We start from the raw sequence: 27,318 nt of genomic DNA, 5'->3' as shown, positions 1-27,318 counted from the left end.
GTCACCCGCAATTCCGGATTCGCTAGCTTATTCAACCAAGCATAACACGAAGGTGATGTTACATTTGAAAAACTTGAGTCAATCTTAACTTACTAATATTATAAACGCGAAAGTTTGGATGGATGTTTGTTAGAGTTTGTAGCTTAAACAGCTGAACGTATCTTGATGATTTGGCATAGATGTAGAAGATAGTCTGGAATAACACATAGTCTACTTACTTTTGTTTTTGTTTTAATTCCTTGCGGACGGAGTCGCGGGCATAAGCTAGTAAAAAAAAATTTCAAGGCTTAAACGAATGATAGCATATTTTCATACAATAAACTTAATAACATTTACAGCGAATTGCTGAATGTAGGATATTAAATTGATCTGATGTCTGATTTTTCTTCAAAGTACTTTCTCTTTTGAAATGCATTACAAAACCATGAATATATGCTATTGGAGAATATTAGCAAACATTCTTGAAATCGAAGGTGTGTACAGTTTCTGAAGTTTTGTATTTATACACTTACTAGCTGTTCCCCATACATCCACATGAAATTATATCTTTATTTTATTGTTTACATTTGTCCAATGTCAAAATTCAGATGCATAATAGATAATTTTGCTTCCTTGATGTTGGCTGCTTGTAGTTTATGGTCCCTTTCCCCATATGGAGGTTTCTTTCCAATTTATTTACCTCTAAGTTTAATAGCGTTAAACATATAGCCTAGAGTGTGTCGTAAGTGTAAAGCTTTTTATTAAAGAGAAAATCATTTAAAAATATGCTGTAATCGCTGACATCCTACGCCACAAAGTAGTGTGAGTTTACGCTTTATTATACTAGTATAGATTTATACAACTGACCGTAAAATGAACTTAGTGTGACTAGAAAAATCAAAACTTATTTATTGCCACTACTGAATAACCTAAAATTATAATCCATATATTTAAATACGCGTATTTGTACATTATAAATCATAAGGAAGTGAAAAAGCAATTTAAAGCAAAACCAGTCAAGCAATTATAACTAACCTTTGACACGGAATTTGCATATCATGATAATATTATTTGCATTTTTAATTAGCGACGATAAGAAACGACACCAAATCATTGTGGAAATCTTAACTCACGGCAGCATAGAAATGCAATTAATATGTTAATACTTTAATACAAATATTGTATTAATGAAGCTTGCGAGAAGGCAATTAAAATTTTTATGTTAATATAACAGTTGAGATGGGCGCAGTACGAGACCGGTCCGACACGATTTTTTATTGCCATATCAATAATTAATTAATCAAGAACAATGTGGATTTCTCGATGACTTTTGCCTTTGTGGAACAACGATTAGAACTACATTCACAGTTATTTTTATAGTCACATTCAGACTTGTTATGATACATTATACCGTATTAGTTTTTAGTAGTCACTTGGCATTCTATTATCGTAGAAATTCAAATATACAACTGTCTAGTCTAGAATCATGACTTAATAGTTGCACGTAGAAGTCAGTAAATAGTCCGTTTGAATTTAATTTTGGCTTAGTACATTTAATTACTGAGTACTTGTACAATATTTTTTACTCTAAAACCTAGTACCAACTTCTAACAGAACTGGCACTAACATATGACTCATTTATAACGAAGTAAGAAATCAAAACACAAAGTAACGTTGAACAAAATGTATACTTTAATTGGATGTACAGTTAATAACACAAATACTAATCGGAGACATACAGAATAACAAAGAGAACGCGTCGCACACAACAAAAGTGTTGTAATCATGTAATAAGTACGTTATCATACAAAATTACCGCTAATCAACGTTAATCATTCCTAGCTGTATCTCAAATTGCGCCCCACTCGCGGTTATTAAGGTAACGACTCGGGTGGAGCGAGCAAACAAACAAAAATTACTTGGTAATTAAAGAAAAGGGGTTCCATTTGGTAATAGGCCGATAATTTTGTTCCTCGGTTCGTTTGAGGCAATTTCGTTGAATTATAAAACTTAAGCGGCCGATTTGATTGCACCCGAATCATCTGTAGACTTGTGATAGATTGTTTGCAACAATTTTAATAAGACGTCATATAAAAAAGAAAGACGGCGTTCGAGTCTACAATATCGCTTTTTAATGGCGGTCTAATAGGCCTTACGAATTGCTATCTGTGTAATTTAGTTTTTTTGATACGTCAGATTTTAATAACATTGATTTAGCTACAAATCTTGTTTTCTGAGTTTCATAAAGCGTGGAGAATATACTTCTCATCTTATCAAATCTAATAAACTCAAAATTAATCACTAATATCGAAGTAACAAATAAAATCTAATCACCAAGAGAGTCACGTTCGAATCGCAATGTTGGCAAACTTTGTAAAATAGAAGAAAAAGCAAATAAAATTAATTCATCTCATCGTCAAGCAATTAAAGCACGGTCCGAGGCGTGCGAACAAAGAACGGGGAGCGATACTGAAAATTTCATTTGGCCCCAATTAGGCCGATCTGAAATTGAATTTTCTGACAATTATACCCGGCCATCCGGATACGGGCCGGAGCAGCCTCCGTGAGCGAGCGAGACGGATAACCGGCGACTGCTCGGTGACAAGCAACAGGTGGCCCTTTCGAGCAATTAAAAGCGGCTTTTAATTAGTAGGGGAAGTCGATTATTAGCGAATCTCGCCGAGTTTGAGGCTTTTGGGGAATGCAAACCACTTGCAAAGTTGGGGGAGAAGCAGCTCGGTCGCCGCCGTTTGTTCTAATCTTTATTGTCTGCTTTCACTTGTTTTATTACAACCATTTACTTTATTATTTTCGCATGTAAATTTCCCTTACAATTAAATAAGGAATTTGAAGTTCAATAGAAACGTTTGAGGAAACCGTTTTAGGAATAGAATAACCTATTGAAAACCATGTGGTAATGCACTGCACGACTATGAAATTCCAAAATTTCTCAATACCCCTCGTTTACATTAACTAGGTCTAGAAATCTATAAAACACAAAAAGCGAAGATCATAAACAAATGACAAACGTTTTTTACAACTCAATATTATCTATCATTCAAATTGCCAATGAGCTTTAGATCGCTTATATGATGCTTAACTTTTCCTCGAATATCTGCATTTCCTTATCAAAGGCTCGCTGGGCCGACGGGCGGTAGGGGGAGGTTTTTAAAGGATGGCCTACAGGGTGTATGGGGTGGCAGGCGAGTGTGTGTAGCTCTCTTGTGTGCGACTACTCATCTATATGTGTTAATGCGTTTTCTTTTTACCAATCTTCGGTTATCCATGATTTTACGACCGAAACTAGGATATTCTGATTTGTGGCTTTTGGGATATCAACGTATTTATGTAAGATTTTTGAAATATTTGGCTGTTATTAATATTTAACTCTACATAGTGCCACTTTTGAAGTAAGAACCTTATTTGAAAATAGTGTTTAAAAATTTGTCTTATATTTTGCTATGAAACGAAAACAATTTCCTTGTCTAATAAAAGAGTTTATCTAGTAATATTTAATAATTTAGATAGCTGGTTATTTTGGTATTCAACTTTTTTTCTACCTACATTATAGTTTTACAGGAAAATTTAAATCAAATCAAATATTATCCGTGCTAAATCACGGTTACCGTAGTGAGCGCTCCACACGATCGAAGCTTGCATATTATTTGCGCACACACGCGCACTTGCATGTGTGTGTTGTCGCTATTCACGATTTTCGCATCGATGGTGTTGCTATTGATTTCGTATTGTCGTTAGCTTGGGACATGTAAAAGAAAAGGGGTGTTAGGGAGGCGGCACACTAGTTGACTATTACCGCGAACCGTCGCCTATATTTTTTGTTTAAATTCCCTTAAGATTTCCCTTATAGGAAACGTATTGTTTTATTACACATTTATATCATTAATATTTTTCAACGTAAGATAATGTTTTGGTTTTTGTAAACGATGAGACCATGTTGCAAGCTGGTAAATTTCAAATTATTGAATTTACAAATTTTCACTTATTCTCGATTCATTCTTTCCATTGTAGAATTAATGTTTCAAGAGTTTAAATATGAATGAAAAAGTATATTATCATCATGTATATTATCCTAACTTCCCTTAGTACGTATTTAAATAATTGTATAGTAAAATAAAAATGTTATACATCATAACGTGTTCACCACTCAAAGGTATAATTGCAACAGCAACACTCAAGACGCATTAGCGGGCATTAGAACAAGATAAACCTATCTAAACGACAGAGTTAACCGAGACGTTCCAATTTCAAATTTCTCGATTCGAACACTCGATCTGTCGAGTGTCATGAATAAAATAGCCATCTACCTACCACGTCGCCCGTAGGCGTGTGTGAAGTCCCCATAAAAAAGAAAGGGTCTGAAGCACGAGCGCCATTAGAAAAATGTCGCGATAAGGATGTTCAATCATTTCGCTACCAATAAGGGGCGCTATCGATTTTGCGAAAATGTCACCGGAACGATATCGAATATCGCTCGCGAATATTTAAGGGCGTCCTTGGTCGCTTGAATCAAACACTGGCTTTGGTTATTCAATACCAGAGATAAAAAAAAATTAAACGAAATAAAATTCAAAACTCTAACCATTATACATGGATTAAGAAACTGTATGAAAACGCAAGCAAAATTATAATTATAACTAGGTTTTGCCCGCGACTCCGTCCGCGAGGAATTAAAAAAAAAGAAAGTATGTTTTTCCAGACCATCCTATAAGTCTATGCCATATTTTATTGAGATATGAACAGCCGTTTAGGCTACAAATTCTAACATCTATCCATTCATCCATCCATCTAAACTTTCGCATTTATAATATTATAACATTAGCAAAATTTATAATGATTGTCAACTGTGAAAGATTTGTAGCATTAAAATTATATGTGTTAATAAAACCCTTTTCTTGTTTCAGGTACTGCATTTGGGTATTATCTACGATTTAAAAGTAAGAAAATCAAGTTCCCAATTCAAGATAAAATTACAAACATATAGCTAACAATCGTAACAGTAACACGAAATGTATCGGCAGTATTTTACAAACTCTCTGACCGTAAAAATTGAAATCAAAAGTATCCTCTATCCGCCGATAGATGGCAGTGTACTACGAGTCGGTAAGCGCTACTCTACAGCGCTTTCACGTATGGCGAGGGTGTGTTTTCTTAAGTTTTCCGCTGACTCCTTTTGTTGGGACGTGATAGTTTCTCAATTAAAGAATAGGGGGCGGTGTGAGACTATTACATGCTTGTTAATTATTCCTGTCAAATATTTAGTTTAAAATAAATTACCGTAAAGGCTATCAAACAAAATAAAAATTATTCTATAATCACAATAAACTATTTATTGTTTTAAAAATAGATAGAATTAAGAAAAAAGTATAATGATTTCATTAACATATATGTCGCTATTAAATCGTTTTTAAGAGTCATAGTGTGTTTTTCTAAAGTAGATCTCTGTTTTAACTTTTGTAATGCCAGTGTAGATTTTTAAAAATAACTCACGTTAATTCTGTAATAACAATTGATTATAATGTCATATTGTAAAATAACATTTTACGTTCCCGTATTACTTTTAATGAAACTGATATAAATTATAAACAGAAGTATCTATCTTTATACATAGAGGAGTAGGTAAACGAAACACAGATCGATGTTCGAAAATCAATGAACGTTAGAAATAAAAAAAAATGGAGTTGGCACAAACTGGCAGCTGTAAACAGAGTTTGTTTACGTGTGTTGTCTATAGAAGTATCCTGACGAATGTGCGGAGTGACGGTTACATGAGGCCGTACGATACGCCAAGGTCAGGGGTTGGCCGCGCGGGTCAACGCCCGCAACGCTTTTGTGACTCAATAGACTTTGGGTCAACGTTGCTATGTAGACGTGTGCGCCAATTTTCAATTCCACGTTGCAAATGTTACGACTGTTTTTTTGGTCTTTCGGCAAACGTATATTGTTTGAAAACGATCGAGTTTATTTGTACTTTTAAGTATTGCTTAATTTCCCTGTTTTTTTGGATATTTTGGAATAATATCCGAATAGACAATTTGACTTACATTTTCAATTTAGTGGAAGTTGTTTAAGATTGGATCAAAATGTATCGTTAACTAAAGATATGGCAAAATGTTTTGGTTGTATGAGTATTTAACAAAAGTGAAGGCCAGTGTTAGGGCCCTGGTCTTCGTAAAACCCTCGCCCAGGACGTTAGTAGATTTAGAACCTATACAAATAATCTTGCTTACTTAAAAGTGAAATCCCGAAAAAAATATAATCAAATCGTTATTCAATTGTTTAAGAAATCAGAACATTTATTAAAATACTTCAATAAATAAATTTTAGCAAAATCAGACGAGTCACCTTTACATTACATGCAAATAAAAACATATTACCCTAGTAATTTATGCGGCCATATTGTTTTGCGGTTACCGTACTTTACGAATGTGAACGCATATTTTTTTGGGAAGAAAATAGTACGCTTAGAGCAATGTAGGCAGAAGTAAATATAAATTTATTGTACAAATAAAATAAGTGACCTACCTGGTAACTGCCGCCGGGACGTAGCAGACGCTCGATTAGCTTGAAACAAAAGATGGCGGCCTTTTATTAAGATAATAAAATTATTTAACATAACTAGTAACTAATCACTCACATAACTTATTAAACATAAAGAAATAATAATAAAGAAATGAAAAATATAACCTATGTAATTCACAGATAAATTACCTTTCTAACGGTGAAAGAATTTTTAAAATCGTCACAGTAGTTTTTGAACCTTTCCATTAAAATCAAACAAACAAAGTTTATAATATTAGTATAGATAATAAATAACCACTTATATTACTACATTTTTATAATTAACACAAAAGTAGGAACACTAGCGATTAACATAAACATATTTTTTAACAATCATAATAAAAATCAATGTCACCATTCGCATCCGTCATAGACGTCCGTTTAGGGCATCGGTGGTGTTGCTATTTCGAAAAATTCAAACGGCCGTTTCCTTATTTTAAAAAAATATTAATCAACGTTAAAATAACCTATGAATGAAAATAGAATATTGCATTTTCTTTCTTAGAATTTCAAGAGACTATTGTAATGTACCAACATTACAATAATGAGTCTTACCCGTTTTTCTTTTTAATATCGACATTTTAGATACAATAGCCAGCATTCTTTGGTATAATTTAAGGCTATTTATTGATTTTTTATATGTACCTACTTATTTACAATGTTGGTAGACACTGTTACTGTTAATTAAGCTATATTAATTTTATTTAAAACTCCAGGCAAGAATATGGAAAAATTAACACACGTTTAAGATTTAACACATTAGAATTGCAATCTAATACATTACACATATTAGATTATAGTAACAATTATCAGTTAAATAAAACCAACTAGAAATAATCGTAAACAAAGTAAGCATAAATCATTTACTAAAGAACTCTTTGGATCGCAATTTAAATTGCCTTTCATAAAAAGAATAAAGCGAATTTTAATTTAACATGTCTAAAATATAGGTAAACATTGCAACGTATTCTTAACGCAATATAAACCTTATGTCATAGAGTTATAGTCTAAGTTTGATTGTCAGATATGTCCGAAAGCGTAACTTTGCAGCTGTGGGCCTATTCAAATAGAATTTATTTACAGGTGGCGACACTAGCGACACCGTCTGCCAGTTTTTGCGTAAGCGCCGTGGGTGGGCTCGCGGACTACGTTGGCTCTATGTTTATATTGCTACCGTTACAGCCACGGCTTTTTAAAAAAAATATATCTGTAATTGACAGCATCTCTCAAAGCTTCGGAACAATGAATTTAATCTTTGGAATCCGCCGACATTAAAATCGTTTAAACAATCCGTTTTAGATTAGGATATAGGTTTAAAATCTACTTGACTTAAATTAAATTTGTCCGTAATACTTTAACCTCTTTTTATATAATCACCGTAATAACAGGAGAAAATTTATATTTCAAACGATGGTTTCTGACAATTCCCTTGAATACAGATTCATGTTATTTTCATTGCTTTTTAAGTATTATTTTAAATATAAAGGCTTACAATTAAACGCGGTATAAAGTTAAACTTAAGGATAAAATGAGTATTACGAAATATTAGTAAAATTTTTTAGGGCAGACAGAGAATTTCTCGACAGAAAAAAAAAAATGTTTTACATACGTTTTCGGCTGACAAATCATGTAAGAAAATATGTTTTAAAAAATAATCAATCTTTATCAAAGATAATTTGTAATGCGGTGCTCCAAATAAGATCGATTTAAAAATAAATGCCAACTTAAAATCTTTTCACAATTATTTAACACCGTTCAACTTAAAACGAGAGCTGAGCGCTTGGCATTTTGACAAATCTCTTTATAATTTGCACGTTTCAAGTTATCATTGTTAGCTCGTTTCAAATTCAAAAATCAACTAATAGAATTGAAAACAGAATGATACACTTAACATAAACATATCATATTTATAGAGTGGACATTACAAAACAAAACGTATACCTAAAAAAGTATAACAGCGGCAAAGTTTCGGTTGTCTAGGACTCTTATGACAGGTAACTGTCGATTATGTCCAGTTATAATTAAAATGTTTTATGGAAATTGTATGTTAAGATGTGTGGTGTGACAAGAATGGATAAAGATAAGAATGTGTATATTAGATGAAGTTTGAAAGTAGCACCAGTGGTGGAGAAGTTGAGAAGCAAAAGATTAGTTGCTATGGACATGTTATGCGACGAGACGATGGGGCAAAACCAGAAAGTGTTAAGATTTAATGATGCTACAAAGCTAGAAGAAAACCGAAGAAAGTATGGATGTGTAAAAGAAGATATGCTTAAGAAAGGAGTGGATTCAGATATGACGAATGATAGAGATGTATGGAAGAGCAGCAGATACTGTGCCGACCCTCCGTAAGGGATAAGGGCAAGTTGATGACGTTTTATGCAAATTGCAATGTCCGCTCTAACCAGTATTGTTGAATCTTTGATTTCATAGAATACGGGATTTTTGTCGTGTGTTTGGTCAAAGGCATTGATTAAATAGACAAACGTTACAAGAATTAATGATCGTAGATAAAAAAATCTCATTCCGTTTTGCATTTTTTCACGTATGTATTTAAAATCTAAAATTAGGCAGTGATTTTTAAGTTTCTTTTGTCAGATAGGAGATAGTAAAAAAGGTGATAGATGGACAAAGATATATAATAAAATGTCTTAAAAGATGACATCTTTAATACTAAAATTTGTATGCAATGTTAGAATTGTCTAGGATATAAATTGTTTTAAAAAAAATATATCTAAGTTAATTTGAAATTTTGTCCGTTAATTTGTAAATCAACGATTACAAGAACCTTTATTTTATTCTTTTACTTATTGCCTTTTTATTTTTGATGCATTAAATTTGACATTGACGTAGAACATAGTCTGGAAGAATACATAGGCTATTAAGTTGTTTTAATTGCGCGGACGAAGTGACGAGTAAAACCTAGTGCAGTAATAGTTTATACTGCTCGATTGATCTAATTTTAATTAGTAGAGATGTTCAAGTTGTCTAATAATTTTCTATCGATTAAACCCAATAATAATCGATCTCAAACAAACAAAAGGTAGCTTTTTTTTCCTTTTATTTCGCACTCAGAAGAGTTATCTTCAAAATAAATGATTTAAAACAGACGTGATTTTATTAACTAAATAGTAATTATACTAAACATACACTTGGAAATTCCTAACGCTAACAAAATATTCCCGAGGCGAAGACGAAAACTAGCGTTGCGCATACAAATTTACACATTATAAGATTTGTTATTTACAGATCCGTTATATAGTGATTATCTTGTAATTAACATTGATATATTTTGGAGTGATTTTAATTGCTTTTAATAAATCGATTTTTTTTTTTTTTTTATAACATAAGGTGGCAAACGAGCAAGCGGCCACCTGAAATCGCCAAAATGGCGAAGCGACCGCTGCCCATAGACATCTGCAATTGCAGATGCGTTGCCTACCCTTATCCGACGGAGGAGGAGACGCACATAAAGAGGATATTTCCCCTTCCTATGCTTCTCCTCCACCGTCAAATCCACTTCCTCTTCCCAACCTCTATAAGAAAAGGGTGGTAAAGGGAAAGGGACTTAAATTAGGCCTCCGGCACCACACTCACATCAGACGAAACACGGAATTGCTTCCATTTCACGCCTGTCTTCTGTGTGGTCGTGGTATTACACCGGGCGTGCCGGCCCATTCGTGCTAAGATGTTAAAGCGGGCACTACCACTGTTAAAATTTTTATATATTAATTTAAATTAATTAATTTTATATTTAATAATTATACATCTACTTTGAATTTAAAAGCTGTAGGTACGTTGAATTGAAATAAATGGAATGTTATAATACAAACATATTTATTTTAAAATTTTTGTTTAAGTCTTTACAATGATAGCTATCTAACTGTTGAAAGATGTTAGATTAAAGGCAAAAATCTAAAGCGAAGTGTAGCCTAAGTATGTATGTAACCTTAGGTATATGCAAAATACTGAGTTTTTGCTAACATTTGTTCTAATTGTTTCTAGTTAAAAATTAAGATTTCGTCATTGCTACTGTACCTAATAACTGCGTTCAAAAATAAATATGGTTTATTTCCACGATTGAAATCTCAACTGCATGTATTACATAAGATGAATGTACTTAATTCCAACTGTATGACTGGGTTCAATTTATGTTCAATTAGAAGAGACACAACGATCTGTGGTTGCGAAGAAAAATCTCGGAATCCACACAAAAAGTTAGCAAGTCCATTCGGCAACAATTAAAGCTGTGTAATTAAGCCGAGGCGTGGCCGCGCTAATGAGAGGCGCGCAGAGGCGGCCGCGGACGTAATCAACATTAAAGATTGGCGGGAGATGTGCCTCCCCTCCCCTCCCCCCGGCCCCTGCCCGGCACCCGCACCCCGTCCTCACGCTCTCGCCTCTCATTACTTATACAAAATACTTAAGACGAGCGTCGTCCCGCTCTGCGCGCTAATAGCTCGCGCCCACTCTCTATCGCCGTCCCGCTTCGTCCGCGCGTAATTAAGCTCCTCGCGTCGCCTCGCCCCGGCTGCGGCCCCGCCCCTCGCGGTGCCGGGGCGAGGCGAGGCGCCGGGGCGCCGGGGCCGGCGGGGGCCGCGGCGAGGCGAGCGCGCAGTGTGCCGGCGACCGTCGACAGTGTAATGTCGCGTGCGCCGCGCCCAGCAACCCGTACGGACCGCTCAACAAAAGTTCCTCAACTGTTATCATCGTGAGTGCATCCCGGTGCGACACCAGTGCCGCCTTGTGTTTTGACTGACTACGCTCTGTGCTATTGTTTATCTCAGTTAATATTGGACAAGTGCTAAGTGCTGCGCGTGCTATGCCGCACCGTGAATAGCGGCCTTCTGCGGGCGATGCTCACAGGTTTTTATTTACATTTTTTATTCCTATGCGAATCCCATTTAAAATATCGAATTGGTGGTTGACTTTTTGGATACATTAGAAAATTTATTTATGAGTTCCTATGTTTTTAATAATGTAAGAACTTAAGATTTTCAAACCTTGAAATCACGAAATATAAAAGTGACTTCAAATTTTCAGTACCTAAAGTTTGGATTGTTTAATTTCAATTTTCATGCATTCATAATACTTTTTAGTTGATCGTGAAAGTAAATTTCTAGTAAAGTTTTACTTTAATAAAATATTGCTGAAATTGCCGCCGACTCCACGTGAGCCTTATCCCAATAAGGCCTGGGAGAATAAAGTGTTCGAGTCTTATCTGAACTTTAGGTTTTAAGCGTTACTGTTTTGCGTTTTAGGGGTTCGAAAACATCCAGTTTTTATATATTAAAATGAGAAATTATTGAATCCTCTCAACAAATTCTTAACTCATTATAAAATATTAACTAATCTCGAAACTTAACTTTATCTTAAACTAAAAATGTTTTTGAGAAACGCATGCGAAAGCTTCCGACGCGAGAGTAAGACATGATTCTTATTAGAAAAATTAAAAAAGTAAATTAATGGAAAAGTGTTCATTTAAATATGAAATGAAATGTTTCTATTTATTAATGTATTTATAATGTATGCAATTTAAATTTCACTTACAAGATTTAAGAAAAAATATCGATCTTTTAAATTATTTGAGATTATATACTGAATTTGCACCATAAGATACTTCCTATCTTTTCTTTCACAGTGATTAATAAAAATTAAGATGAAATTAGTTAGAATTTTTAAGTTGTGTTTTTCTCTAAAAAACATATTCAGTCAAGAATATCTTTTCGATATTAACGCCAAACTATTTACTAAACTAGCGCGTACCATCCTTCGACCACATCTTCACCTTGGTCTAGGTGAGATAGTGGTCAAGCGCTGGTTTTTTGCAATTAAAAAAAAAACACCGTTATTGGTGTACATGTTGACATAAATACATATCTAAAAACTGCTAAAATTTGTATCTACATAATTTAGCCTTATACGTTGGAAAAATATACGTTTGATATATGGTTGACATTGAAAATTTATTATGTGAATTCAAAAATTAATGATTCTCCAATCTGAGACAATAGAAAACTAATATAATAGAATAATTTTTTTTTTGCATTTTGGAATAATTAAGTAAAATCACTAAGTTAGACATTTTCATTAAACTTTGAAATTTCGATAATTTAAAATTGCTCTGCACATTTTAAACTATTTATGTTCAATTTTAAAAATTACTTCAAAGATACGTAGTAATGTCTATCTTTGTATTATTCAGTATTGCTATGTAAAAGTCAAAACAATAAGTAACTTGATACATCAGAAGACGAAAGAATTTATTAAGTCATAAAATAATCTACATAGATAACCATCTAACCTTATCTATAGATTCGATAACCGATAATACAATTAAAACAAAAGTAATTAACCTAATATCATATCAATCTATTAATAAATTAAAAAAACATCAATTAAAAATACGCGAAATTATTTTGCTTCCAGAATCTCTGTTATGTACGTACTCTAGTAATAGGTTTCCAATTACGAAAATATACAATAAAAATATATTCATTCCTTTCATCTACTTTGAAAATGACAGAGACAGCAATATGTTATACGTATCTTTAACATAAAAACAGTAACGTTCAACTGTTGGAACTTGAAATGGAGTTATTAATCAAAATGACCTTAGATCAATCGTTTCTCAAACAATATTGAATTTATTATAGAACGAATAGCGATAATTGATATTAAGTGCGTAGGCGCAACATTTCGATGCGAAAACAACGGCGCCTCCGACGGTATTCAAATTGATTTGTTTAGCATATCGTTTTCATTACAACTATCGGATTTATGTCGTCTATTGTTTCTCATGTTAGAATCTATTACTATTTTTATTTATTTTTTTAGTTTTAATTTATTTGAATAAGGATATCTGATCCAGTGACAGCTGTTAATATCCACTATAGAAATCTAGTAAGGCATAGAAGAAAAAATTATCAGACTAGTACGAAAAGAATTATGTACTTTTGTAAATGTTGGCAGACACTAGTCTGCTATTATAATTTAGTTTGTCTTATGTCCTCCGGGTCTAATATATTTATAAGTCTATAAATTTTCGTCGTGAAATTGTTTGATATTTATTATCGTATCAAGTACCATGGATATCGGCATCCCTTACAATACCTTTGAAATAATAGAGACAGATATGTTTGTAAAACAAATTGTTCAGCGTTGGAATTACAGAACTCTCTATATTTAAGTTTAAAAAAAAGTAAGAATATCACACTAAAATTATAAATGCGAAAGTTTGGATGGATGGATGTTGATCTCGTTGAAATTAGGCAAATGTAAAACATAGTCTGGAAGAACACAAAATATATTTATAAAGTTTATTTTAATTATTTTTTTGGGATGATGTCGGAGGACACATCTAGTTTGTAATAAATCGTATTTATAAAAGTCATTCTCAAATATGACTAACGTTGCAATTTTATTACCAAAATGCAATTATGTACAAATTAAAATTAATCCTCTTATACATAAATGTCAACACAACTTGTTTAATATTTATTCTTAATATGAACAACTCAATTCCAAGAAATAAGTTCTTTGTCATTTAATTCTTGTGTTTATTAAATATTTTAGTTACTGGTTAAGTAAGATGTACATAAAAGTGTTTATACAGAAAGCTCCATCGTCCGAGAGCTTTTAGAAAGAGTATAAATTGGATATAGATTTGTTTTAGATATAAGTGTAGGGATCTAGTATGTTGTTTTTTTACTTGTATGTTAATTTTATTTTATGTTAAATTATTAATGAATAAGTAATAAATGGTAACAAATTTGTTAAATGAATTCAAAAAGCTCTTAAACGTAATCATTTTTAATGAAGTATGAAATAAAAATCAGAATTTAAACGTAACGACTTATTCTACAATTATAATAATATTTAAATCATGTTCTTTACCTTATTCTTACCATTTTATTGATCCAAATAAATCAATAAATATCAATGAAATACAAGTTAATTTCTGGCAAGTAATCAATCTCGGTCCATTGAATAAAAATATATCTTAACTATGTCATATATTTTTTTGGTAGTATATAATAAACCTGCTTATTCAATAACAATGTTAACCCAAACTCAAATATTAAATACATCACTTGTTATGCTTTTAAATATTATTAATTTTACACATAAAATTTACTTAAAACTGAATATTTGTAGGTCGCAAAAATAAAAACTGTAGCCGTTAATATCTCTAATCTTGGCTCTTGAACCTGAAGTTGCCCCTACGGAGGGTCGGCATGTATGTACTCTTCCATACATCTCTATCAGCCGTCATACATGAATCCACTTTCTATTTATCTTCTTTCACACAATCCTTCTATACTTTCATCGGTCTTCCCCTAACTTTGTAGCCATCCACATGCAATCATAATACTTCCTAGTTTATGTGATCATCATCTACAAGATATTCTACGTAATTGTCGGTCAATTTGATCGGTTTTTGACTGTTAACAATTTTGGTAACTTTATTGTTTTTGTCCGTTCGAAGTATTAGTACCAACTATGATTGCTTTATTACGTGTTAATACATGTATGTAAGGATGTCTCAATTAAATTATTGATAAATCTTGATTACAATCAATTGTGTCAACTTGCACGATTAGAATATTTATCATTTGTTTTTAATATTTATCTGGTAATCTAATAATCTGATTCATGAAATTTACAACATTTTTATATTGTTAGTGTTTGAACTAAAATATTAATTTGGATTAATTTAATGCAACAACGAATATGATTTCATTACGATACGCGTAGCGCCATCTATCGGGCGATAGTGTAAACAGTTTGTCTGGGAAAGCTCGCGCCTGCGACTCATAGATAAAGCTATCGTGACAGTTTGCGGAGATGCTCTATAGATACAGTGATAAGATTTCCGATACAAGTATCTATTTGTACACGAAGAAAAATAGTTTATTTTTCATTTATAACGTAAATATTTATAAGAATTGTTGTTAGTTTTAGGAGCGAATGGAGTTGAAATGATTTCATTGGATCACTTTTTTAAAAAATATTACTTTAATCAATTATTTGTCTTAATTTAATAAATATAGAGTTTAACATATTCTATATGCTTAGGTATTTGAATGGAAATTGAAATTACAAAAACATTTGATACGGATTATAACTTCGGACGATTTTCCTCATTCTTTTTATAGTCAACTATAATAATAAAGTTCTTGAAGCAATGTTTACGTTTGATGAGATTTGAATTAATAAAAGTCAACTTATTGGCTTTATGAAGTAAACCGTTTTAAATAAAAATTTTTGAATTAAACCTTACATTTTATAATTAAAACTAACTGCTGCTTGCGATTTTTCTCGCTTGGAATTAAATGATAATAAAAAATAAAGCCTATCTTACTCACTGATAACATAGCTTGTTAATAGTGAAAGAATTTTTGAAATCGGCCCAGTAGTTTTGGAGTTATTTCAGTTCATACAAAAATTGCCTCTTTATCATTTTAGGGAAGGAAAAATTAAATACAATATTAAGATATTCATATCCTTATACCTAGTGATATTTTTTACATTGTAAGTTATAAAAGGTGATGACAATAGAACTAATATCTATGAAATAATATTGTGCAAATAAGTTTGTTGAAGTATCCCATTGATGCCTTCAAGTCAGCGACCCGAGGCCTAGTTACATCGCATTAGGTTGGCAGCGACAATGCTTTACATTCAAGATTCCGCGATATTCCTATATCAGAAACCGTTAACCATCGGAGAATACGCAAATAGGATAAACTGAATTTATTACAGTAAATACACTTGTGTAATATATACCTACGTATTTATCCCATTTTTACCACAAAAACGAGAGACAAGACAATATTTCCTACTTTAATATATCGTTAAGTGACAAAAATAATTAAAACACACCGAATTTAAGTTTTATAATTAAAAATGTTAATTGTCCGTAATGCTTGGTTTATATTATCCCAGTAAAGTACTGTCATAATAAAAAGATCTAGCGCTAGTAAGCCCATACTATTCATTTTACGTTTACGCCACTGTCTAACTGTACTAGCCAAATGTAAACCGGGCATAAAGCAATAAATGTGCTTAAAGAACACAATGTATTTGAAATATGATATTTTTCTTGTTAATTACACTTATTTTAAAATTAAAAGTAGAGCTAAATAGACAGCGTTGTTTATAGACATTTGTACATTACTTACTAGGCTTCTGTAAAAAAAAATGCAGACAACTTTAAAATTCACAAATTTATAAGTAAGTCTTCAGCTTTGTTAATACAATTCCAAATTTGTCCATGCACTTGTACTGCAAATACCGTACAAGGTTTAATTGTGAATATTTTAATTGCTTGAAAAATGTTGTCATCTTCAATTGGCATGTGATTAAAATAAATTATACTTATATACAGTTAACTTACTTCTTGTCGAATATATTAATTACTAGCTTTCGCCCGCGACTCCGTCCGCGTGGAATTAAAAAAACAAGTGTGCCTATGTGTTTTTCTACGTGTACCAAATTTCATCGAGATACGTTCAGCCGTTTAGGCTACAAACTCTTAACAAACATCCATCCATCTAAACTTCCGCGTTTATAATAATAATATGTGTTACTTTCTCATTATTTTAGAATTCCGGCGACGAAGTATCTAAAAGTTGATACTACGTCTAGCAAAAAGAAATAGTTATAAATATCAGCAGTTTTTTTTCCGGATTACGCGTGAATGACCTTAAAGTCGTTACAAATCGGCATGCATCACTCATTCAACGTCCGTTTACACATTTATTTACAACCATTCAATATCTGTTAGTCCGTTTTTCAAATTCAGCCGCGTTACGAGTTCCATAAATTTCCGCTCGCCGGCGCGACGCCTTTGATGCGAATGTCAACAAACACGGCTGACTCAAATCGATTACCGAAATTTCAACGGCGCAAAACTCGACGAATCAAGTAACGCTTACGAAATAGTAGATTCGTATTAAATCATCGTTATACAATACTCTGTTTGTTTCGGATATTTATTTAACATCTCAAATGTCGCAATTAAACAGTAACAACCAACGTGTTAAATTTGTAGGTTATGTTGAAAAAATTAAATCTATTAACGAATTCGCAAAGTGTCTGTAATATGAATTAATTCGTCGTTTTGTCGCTTTTATTCATCTCACGGATAGAATTGTGAATAAAAAGAATTTGTAACGGATAAAAATACCTATGTTCCTTTGGCGTAGCTCACACCGTTATTCCTATTGTATCGAGACAGACGTCGAGTCAATTTTAACGTTTAGCGCGATTTGTCAGGTCCGTGTGACATCAATAAGTTCTTCGATTTCGTACACACTTATATGGGTATGATAATTTGTTTCCGGTACGCGGCGCGTGCGCGGGACACGACAAACTATTACATTCATAGCGATAGCACGATTTGCATTTGAAATATTTCTTTTGGCTCGCGCCTTTGGGACTAACAATGAGTTCGGGATAGGCGAAGATATTTTAAAATATGGCTATATCAAATTTCCCCGGCTTATTTATGTGAGCCGGCTCGTGGCTGTGGATCCTTTTGTTGGCGTGAACGATAATACCGCGTCATTACGAGGCTCACGTGCGTGGTGAATGGGGGGTAGGGGGGAGGCGTCAGATTGCGCAAGTTGAATACGAGCTAACAGTTATTGTTGATGCGTATACATTCCATGTATGTAATGTATTTATAAATAAAAAAGTTACAATTAAAAGGGTTGACATGTATCTAATTAAAACATCGAAAGATCTAGGTATAAAGAAACAATAGGTTGAATTAACTAATTAAGTGAATTGAACCGATGCGCATTTCTCTTGGTGTGACGAGAACGCACCGCCGGGATGCTTTTGTTTTATTGAATAATTGGCCGGAGGTGTTTCGGGCGAGACGGACTGGTTCCCGCCAAGGCCAGCCGTCGAACTTGCTCAGCCCCTATAGCCGCTCGATACCGCCACACAGTGCAGTGCAGCTTGCCTCATCGCAAATTCGACCGTTTTAAAGTGATATGTGGCACTTATTTTGCTGCACTAACTCTTATGTCATATCAATACATCAATACGACAGTTAGGTGCAACATTAAAAATCGAATAGTCTGCGCACCTCCATATAAACTCATAGGAATCAAAGCGAAAACAAATAGTTGTGCCAAAGGTGTGCGCGTGCACAACAGATAATTAAAATTCTTGTAATTACAAGTCCGAAGTTCGATAACAGTATAACAAATTAAATCATATTATATTTCTGGCTTTCTGAAGAATTTTCTTACATTGAAAACTGCAATCCTACATTTAAGCACTCATTTAAAGACACGCAGCTCAAAATATCCTTGTTGTCCTCTACGTGTATTGCATGAAAATTTTTTAAGCTTTTACTTTGCTAACATAGTACGATTAACTTATCTGGCCAGGCGTTACTGCGGCTAGTCCTGTCCGAAAACAACTGCAAATAGGCATACAAATACCGCATAAGGAATTACATCATAATTGCAGTCCGATTAGAATTATTTGGTACTTTTGATATTAACAGCCAATGAGTTTTCTCTACAGTTTCTTCACATTTAGTTCCTTACATCCACCGGACCATAAAAGTTAGTCGCACTATATCAGTTTGTATAATTACTGGCGAACCTCTCGTCACTCGGCGGGCGCGATAATGAATTATGAATTCGAAACCGATCTCAACAGGTTCAATAACTGTTTTGCTTTATTAAAAACGCTCGAGGAAACGACGCGATACGCGCTCAGGCACGAAGGCATGTCGCGTTGACATCCCGCGCCTTTTGACGCCTCCGAAAAACGACGCCATTTTTTTTTTCGTCTGTAATCGCAACGGCTGCGTTCAGAATAAAAAACTATTTACTGAATATGGTATTTTAAATTAAACATTATGCAATTACGCTTAATTTAATGATAAAATGTAAATATATTTTTAGATAATAATAGGTATTATATTCTTAAATTAAGTAAAAATAAATAACTTTTACCTACATATAAATTAATGATGAAAATATAAGATAAGACTTGCTTTAATCCGTTGTATATTGCTCACCTATCTACTGATAATAAAAATTTGACTGTTGAAGTGCTCATTGTCTCTTGTTTGCTTTTAACAGTTTATAACATTATTCAAATAAGTTTTGTAAAACACCCACCTTCGTTCATTAGCATAAAATTCAAACATCATCAATTACGAATTAAGTATGAGGTTATGTTAGAATCGTTGTTTACATTAATTTGACGCAATTACTTAAAGCTTGAATTAAATATTAAGTTTTTCATTATTATTATTTTAATATTCTTATTAAATATCTGTTTGATACGTTATTATTCGTGGTTATTCATCATATTTCATTTATAAACTGCAAAAAAAATCTAAATGTCCTTCAATTTATGATTTAAAAATATTGCAGCTGGTAAATTATATCAAATTTGCTCTTCAATTTGTTAGTTGTTATTAGTTACAATGGGTTCAGATTAGTATTTACCTATTGCGTAAAGTTAATTTAATTATTTTTTTAAATAAACCAGCGCTTAACCACGATTCCACTTAAGCTAAGTGATGACGCGGTCGAAGGATAGAAGCGCGCTAGCTTATGTTTACAATCATTTCAGATTTTTTATGTTAAAAAAATTGTGTTTTTTATAATGATTTTTTTTTTAAATACGAAGTGAAACAAAATATTAGTATGTAAAAGTGTGAGAGTTCCCCGCGGCATGCGATAGCCACTGACCGTTTATCTATGCATCGCGTATCGATTATTTAATAGCAAATATTGCTGATAACGTTTTGGGGAAGTTATCGATATCACTAATTATTGGTTGATAACACGAGTTATACTGCACTGAAGTGCCTTAACAATGTAGGCACTTAGGTAATCTACAATAACAAGTCGGTTGACATTTCTTTTCATGATATTCGAGTGTTGCATTATTTCAGGGAAAATCAATTTTTAATGATGAATAGACAATCGAAATGTTAACTTATTGGTCATTAATGAACCCTTAGTTTTGTCTCATCCAGTAAGGTTTCGATTTTTGTTGATTGAATCAAGAAGCAGGGATTTGCTCTTGGGTTTAGATTTGATTCATCTATCTCGTGGGAAGATCTAGTCTACCAGACTTCATGTCATTTTTCAATGCATTTATCAATATTGAAAGCTTATCAATTACAGCAGGTGAATATTCTTCCTATTTACATGTGCTTGGGAATGTCTTAAAAGATATAACAGTGTAAAATATCTTAATTCCCTCAAGGATTATTTGAAGTAATTTTAGGAAGAAATAAAACGATGGTATGAAAAACGCTATTGAAAAATAACAAACATTCTACGATAAGTTTGTTTCGCAATAATAATATAAATAATGCAAAAACACACCAATATTGTTCATTTAAACTTAAATTGAATTCTAAGTATAAACAGAAAAGTTTACACACTTTGAAATAAAAACGATATTAAGAAATATTTTAGAGCCGTAAAATTTAAAAACAAACAAGTTAAAAATGTTTACATATGGAAGTCAAGTGTAATGAAGCAATAGGTAAGGAATTTAAATAATAAAATATATCATTAAATGGTAACATCGGGTGCTACACGCGTCTTATTACCCGTTTTGAAGTCGACAGGGTTACCTAAGTGTGCTGTACATACGCTATTGAATCGTAGATGTGTGCGTGCATTGTGCAAGGCAAAGTGGAGCCTTATCTTACGATTGTGCGTGAATAATTTTATTATGCATGCGAAGTGTCACTTTAATTAAGTTTTGTTCGGTGCAGATGTGGTCGACTTTTGTGATGCTCATTATAAATTGTCTGCCGTTGTTCACTTCAGAAATAAACGCTATGTTAACCGTTTGTGTGCCAATTCAGTTCATCTCGACCGTACCTCTACGTTTATTAGATCTATAAATGTTAATTATGTTAACTTATTTGCAGCTTTTTGTTGTTTAAGTTAAGAATATTCAACGCATACTAGAATACTACTTTGTATTTTGAAAATAAATTAAATTTATTCGATAAAGGACAAAGAATGTAACGGCTACACATTTATCCAAGTTGCATTCGAGAATGAAACTCGTCCTAATTAGTTACTTATAAAACTGCATTTTTATGTAACAATAATTTAATTTAATATGTGTCTTTAAACTGGAGATCGTCTCCAAATCGTTGGCTTTCACTGTCGAATCTATTCAGAGATATTTTGCAAGCAGGTTTGCCGATGACCCCCCCTTTCTCTAACACCGACCTCCTCCCGCGGTCGGCTATATGCACAGTTTCTGCGCACGAGTAATGCTTTAGTAAAAAGACAAACATGTATTTTTTTTATATTTCATCAGCCATAAAATTGATTAATTTTTACAGCGTATTTATTACACGAGATATTGTTAATCAGTTATATTAATTATTTAATCAGCATTATGATATTTTGTTCGCGACAAAGTATACTACAATAAATCGATTCCATTTGGTATTTTTCGATAATTAATATGGCCGGCAATTAAACAAGTTAAGGCCGGTAATTACGTGTAATTGTAAATCACTGGATTAACGCTCCGGCGGCCTCTTTTCGTCTATTTATCTTAATCTAAGTTTATGATTTAATTACAGGGTAATGCTGGCCCTCGTTATGCGTATATCGAAGGTGTACCGTTCAATATACGAGTATTTTATCTTTAAGCAATAAATCGGTTATATATTTGAATTATTCGATATAACAAATTGTATTTAATTTTTATTTAAATCGTAAATCTCACTGCAAATTAAGTTGATAGCAACATTTCTTCTAGAATTAATGTATGTAATACAACATCTGCTTAGACCACTTTGTGTAATTACAATGAAGTACTGACTAATCCAGTCTTTAGAGTCTTCAAGACGGATATGCACATATCACTATTACTAGTAATAATTGTAGTTCACATTTCCTGATACTAGAAAATACAATTTATTTGACTTAATATTTATTTAAATACAATAGAACGAATAAGTAAATGTAAACAAATATGAGATAAAAATTTGTGATCGAAAATCGATAAAATATGGCGACATAAAATCAAAGAATTTTTATACCTTTGAATATTACCAATGATAATATAAATAATTATTAATATGTTTATGGAAACAAAATTAGAAGATCAATAATATCGAGTGTTAGAGGAAAACATAATTTACAATAAAAATATTTTAAGCTGCTTTTGATAGGATACAAACCCAGATCAGAAGGTATAAAAATAAATGTTTATTTTAATGTTGAATTACCTTTCCGTTCCAAAATAAGTTGGTGACTAAAAATGCATAAATGTAAATGAGCCTTGACCGCCAAACAGCATTCAAAATTACACTTACGCCCTCCTCCATTGTCCAGGGTTGGAAAGCAACAAAAAATCCGGTTAAAACAATAGCCACCCCCAGGCAGGGACTGCGAAATATATGAACGATAATTATTTTAGAAATTGTACCGCCTTAAAGGCTTCTTATTTCCAACAGGTGGGCTGAAATACTAAAAAACGAGTCCTAAATTATGATTTATGTTGTAACGGACTTTATAAATGATCACGGGATGTGATAATTATTTAAATTATTATAAAAAATCGGTGACGGCATTGGTGTTAGTTTCTTTATCTTGATAATAAAAAATTAAGAATGTTAAAAATTATTTATTGCCTCATGCTAATTACGTGGGCTTTAATATCGATTGTAAAGCTGCGGTCACACGAACAAAATAAATAGTAAATAATATATTTAGGGTTTTGAATCTTCATTGCTTGCATATTTTTAGTAATAATAACGCGACCCTAAGAAATATAATGGTAATTCTTTAATGATTTTTTGGGTTTCCTTAATGTTATATTTTTAAAATTTCTCAAGATATATCGCATGATAATTCAAAATTATCTCATGAACACGAAAGCTCAGTTGGTTTGCATTAACCTGCAGCTACGGAGCGTGGCGGTTAAACGCATTTTAATAGCATTTTCGGAGCAGGCACCTAAGTAATTACTATTTATACCACCAACACTCGTCCCGGCACAATTAAGCGAGTTTTTTGGGAATGTGCGACAATCACGTTTTGATTACGGTCATAAAAACTTCGACGGCTCAGCGCTGTCACTAAATAACGATTAACCATTGTCTACATTAACGTTTTCTTTTTTTTATCTTATAAATGGCGTCGTTTCATCAACTTTAACATTAACTAAGTATACACATGGATATGCCTGCATTAAATTAATAATTTAATCTTTTCATGATATTAAACAGTATTTGTATATAATGTAATAAAATTGATGAAGATATGACAAATTCCTTCGAAGAGTTTATTTGATACCTAATTCTAAATGCGATTAGTTTTTCCGCTCCATTCCTAACACAGGTAAAATTAAATGAATGTTATAACTTTTGTACAAATGTCGGGGAAAATGTAATAAATAAAAAACAGAACCTTATACTGTTGTAATTGAAATAATCTTTATTATATTTGGACATCACGTAATTAGTGTTGAAAAAACTATAATTCCTTGTCTCACGGTATGCGCAAGAGATCGTATCGTGTAAACAACGCTTTACATTAATTGCGTTCGTCCGTGGTCATTGTTGAGATGACATTTAATTTTCCTTGATTTGACTCGACTCTTGGAATGTTTGTTCTAATGTAAAATAACTCTTTATCGTATTTTAAGCGAAAATTAATTAAAAACGGCTCAACTCACGCTTTTTTCTTCCGGTGACGGCACCGACTAGTTTCGGATCCTTCGGGGATCCTTCTTCAGGGCGAGTATTATTTAACTTTTGTTCGCGGTCGCGTCGCGCCTCGCACTGCGGGCCAGGGCGCGGAGGGCGCGGTTCGAGGGGGCGGGGGGCGCCAAGAGCGTTGTGGCCGCTTCGTGCTTCGGCGACGGAGATGTCGACGGGTTCAAAAATGTTGAAGTGTCGCTATTGTTGTTATTAAAATTTTTATCGTATCTTTATCTTTATCGTATTGTAATAAAATTCATTTTCGTACGTGTTAAAGTGTTGAGGTTTTTGTAATTAATGTTGTACAACGTGCAGAGATTAATTAGCTCTGTCCCTGCGACACTTTGCTCGCTGTTAATCTAACAACGAACGATTCGACACACAAGGCGAGCTTCAAAACCTGTTGCGTTAACAGACAAGGCAGACGTAGACAAGAGAGAATTATGCAACACAGATTTATGGTGAATCAAATTTTAATAGGTGGTATCAATGACGGCCCGATCATAATATTATCAGAGCCAAATTTATAGTTTGTAATGAAAATAAATTAGATATGAAATAATGTTTTGATTTAATGCCTCGAGATTCCATTTCCATGTTAAGTTTTACTTTACCTATCATCGAAATTATCTTATAGATTGTTTTTATTATTTTATTAATGTATTTAATCATGGAATTTTTATTGTTTATCCGTTCATATTTATAGAAGAAACCATCACTTCCGTACTTCCTGGTTACAAAAACACGTATCAAGACTTTTATACTTTATTGAACGAGGCACATTTTATATTAGGAAGTAATTTAATCAGGAATATAAAAACCTGTGTTAAATTTTCTCACCACCAAATCGTATCGCCACAAATCGCCTAAACCCAAAACTCCATAATGTTGGCAAGCCGTGTGAGTACTATCGGAAATCGACTCTGAATATAATTCGAATAAGTATTGAAAATATTTATAATATATATTCATATTTTATCGATACTTATTAAAGAGCGGCTACCACTCGCGTCGTGAGGTGAGAACGATGGTGCCCCCTGCTGGGAGCGTTCAGAGAGGGACGGGAACAAACCGAACGGAATTCAAAATGAAGTTATGGCCTTACCTTACTTTTTTAACTTATTTTACTCCTTTTTAATTTTTTATACACATGCAACCCCGATCACGTTTACTCGTTTATTACTTACGTAAGGTGTTCATATATTTAAATACATAAAATTTATTCACAGGTCGATAGAGTGAAATCGAAACTCGAACGGCCGAATTCAATGTTTATGTGTTTACGTTACATTATTCCGTTAATTACAAGTAGTCCGACAAACATGTCGGACACCTCGCGCCATTAGCTCGCCTTGGACAAATATCGAGTGTCACTGTTTGCAATGTAAGTGTAAATATCGACAAGAGAGTTTGCGTTACGCATCACTAGCGCTGTGTGCTGGCGGGACGGGCCGGCGCGGCTGTGCGGGCACGGGGGCAGTCAGCAGCGCAAAGGGTTGCCACTTGACGACGTCGTGTCGATAAATATCCTCGTTTACCTTGTTACGTTAACAAATACTGTCGAGTGTGGGTTCATTTTGCTCACCTCTCGTACAGCAAGTTCTGAATTACCGTTCATTAACGCCGATACTGCGCATATCTCGCGAACATCATAATGTTTTGTCCCCAATGATTACATCATAGGAGAGTATACCTTTTAATATTTAAATATCTTCGATCTATACATTAAGAAAAAAAATGTATATTTTTTATTAAACAATTAAGCTATTGTTTTCGGCGATTCAACATATATTTCCAATATATCACCACAATACGTCAGCCGGCATGCATAATCAATGAGACGTATAATTGTTTCCAAAACTAAGCGTGTCCTATGTTTTATGCAATAACTCAGATAAAATTGTATTAAGTATTATGTCACTTGCCTAATAGATTTAATATTCAAATAGGAATCGTGTTTGCCTTTAATGCGTTTAATCAATCATAAGGCACGATTAATTACTTAGATATGCGCGTCTGTCCGTCGCTGTGATTGTTGGACTGTTCCAATGTGCCGGAGATATAAATAACGAGCTCCATTGTCCACTTCTACGTAATCAAAAGTTCAAGGCTCTTTAATGAGATGTTTATTAATTAGACATGTAGAAATCACGCTGCTTAATTCGAACGATATTTTCATTGCAAAGAGACAAATAGATCGCTTGAACGACATCCAAAATGTACAGCAGAATGTTGACAATTATCAGGAATAAAAATGACAATAAGTTCTAAATTGTTTAAGCAAAAAGGATAAATTGAAATAGAAAATGTCTGCTAAAAATATTAATCACTTTTGTTTATAATTTCCATATATTTGTGTATTCTTATGTCACCTAAAGGTGCGGCAGATATTCGAGACATCAATATAAATCATAATGTAATCGATATTGTTTTCCTATTTAAGAGAAAACATCAATCTATTTAATTTGTATACCAATTGGAAACATTAATGTTAATCGTATCGATTGGTGTGATTTTTATATTCGATTCGAATTAATCATCACGTAAAATCGAGATTAATGTACGACCAGGAAACGGATTTCTAATTAAAGTTAGAACTATAAAACGTAAGCGTAAATCACTCGCTTAGAATCGATGTATCGAATCGAATTTCTAATTAAAATTTGTATAATTACAAACATAATCAAATATATTAAGTGATATAAAGGCGGCCATAATGTAGAAAATTAATTACGTTTCGATCGGAATCACTACGAGGCGCATCTTTTATAAAGCAGAATGTGCCAAGTAACGGTGGAAGATAGAAGCCTACCGGTTTTACCCAACCAATGGAGCTCTCGTTACTTTAACCATCATTTGTCGAAACTCGTCTACAAGAAGTTTATATCATGGGATCATTCTCGTGCCAGCATTCTGCATTTTTATTAAGAGTTTTGAATATGTTACTTATTTCATTAAGATCAGAGTACAAATTACTCTATCGCTCGATTTAAGATATCACTTAGCAATTATTTTATGTTTTGTCTGAA

At 33.0% G+C, this 27,318-nt stretch overlaps 1 protein-coding gene across 2 annotated transcripts in view; it reads left to right on the top strand.

Moving 5' to 3' along the window:
* Positions 1 to 27,318, top strand: part of LOC106104609 (zinc finger homeobox protein 3) — a 104,045-nt gene that overhangs the window by 43,500 nt on the left and 33,227 nt on the right. Inside the window, exon 1 of one of the 2 annotated variants that reach the window (XM_013284700.1) lies at positions 11,188 to 11,424. The exons of the other annotated variant lie outside the window; for it this stretch is intronic. The gene's annotated coding sequence lies outside the window, so the exon portion shown is untranslated. Of the gene's footprint in view, positions 1 to 11,187; positions 11,425 to 27,318 lie in introns of those variants that run through there. 2 annotated transcript variants of the gene reach the window in all.

Source organism: Papilio polytes, unplaced genomic scaffold (assembly GCF_000836215.1).
Source record: "Papilio polytes unplaced genomic scaffold, Ppol_1.0 DF823510.1, whole genome shotgun sequence".
In the NCBI taxonomy this organism is placed as follows: domain Eukaryota; kingdom Metazoa; phylum Arthropoda; class Insecta; order Lepidoptera; family Papilionidae; genus Papilio; species Papilio polytes.
Note: the sequence above shows the minus strand (reverse complement) of the source record. Positions and strands in the feature narration are given on the sequence as shown.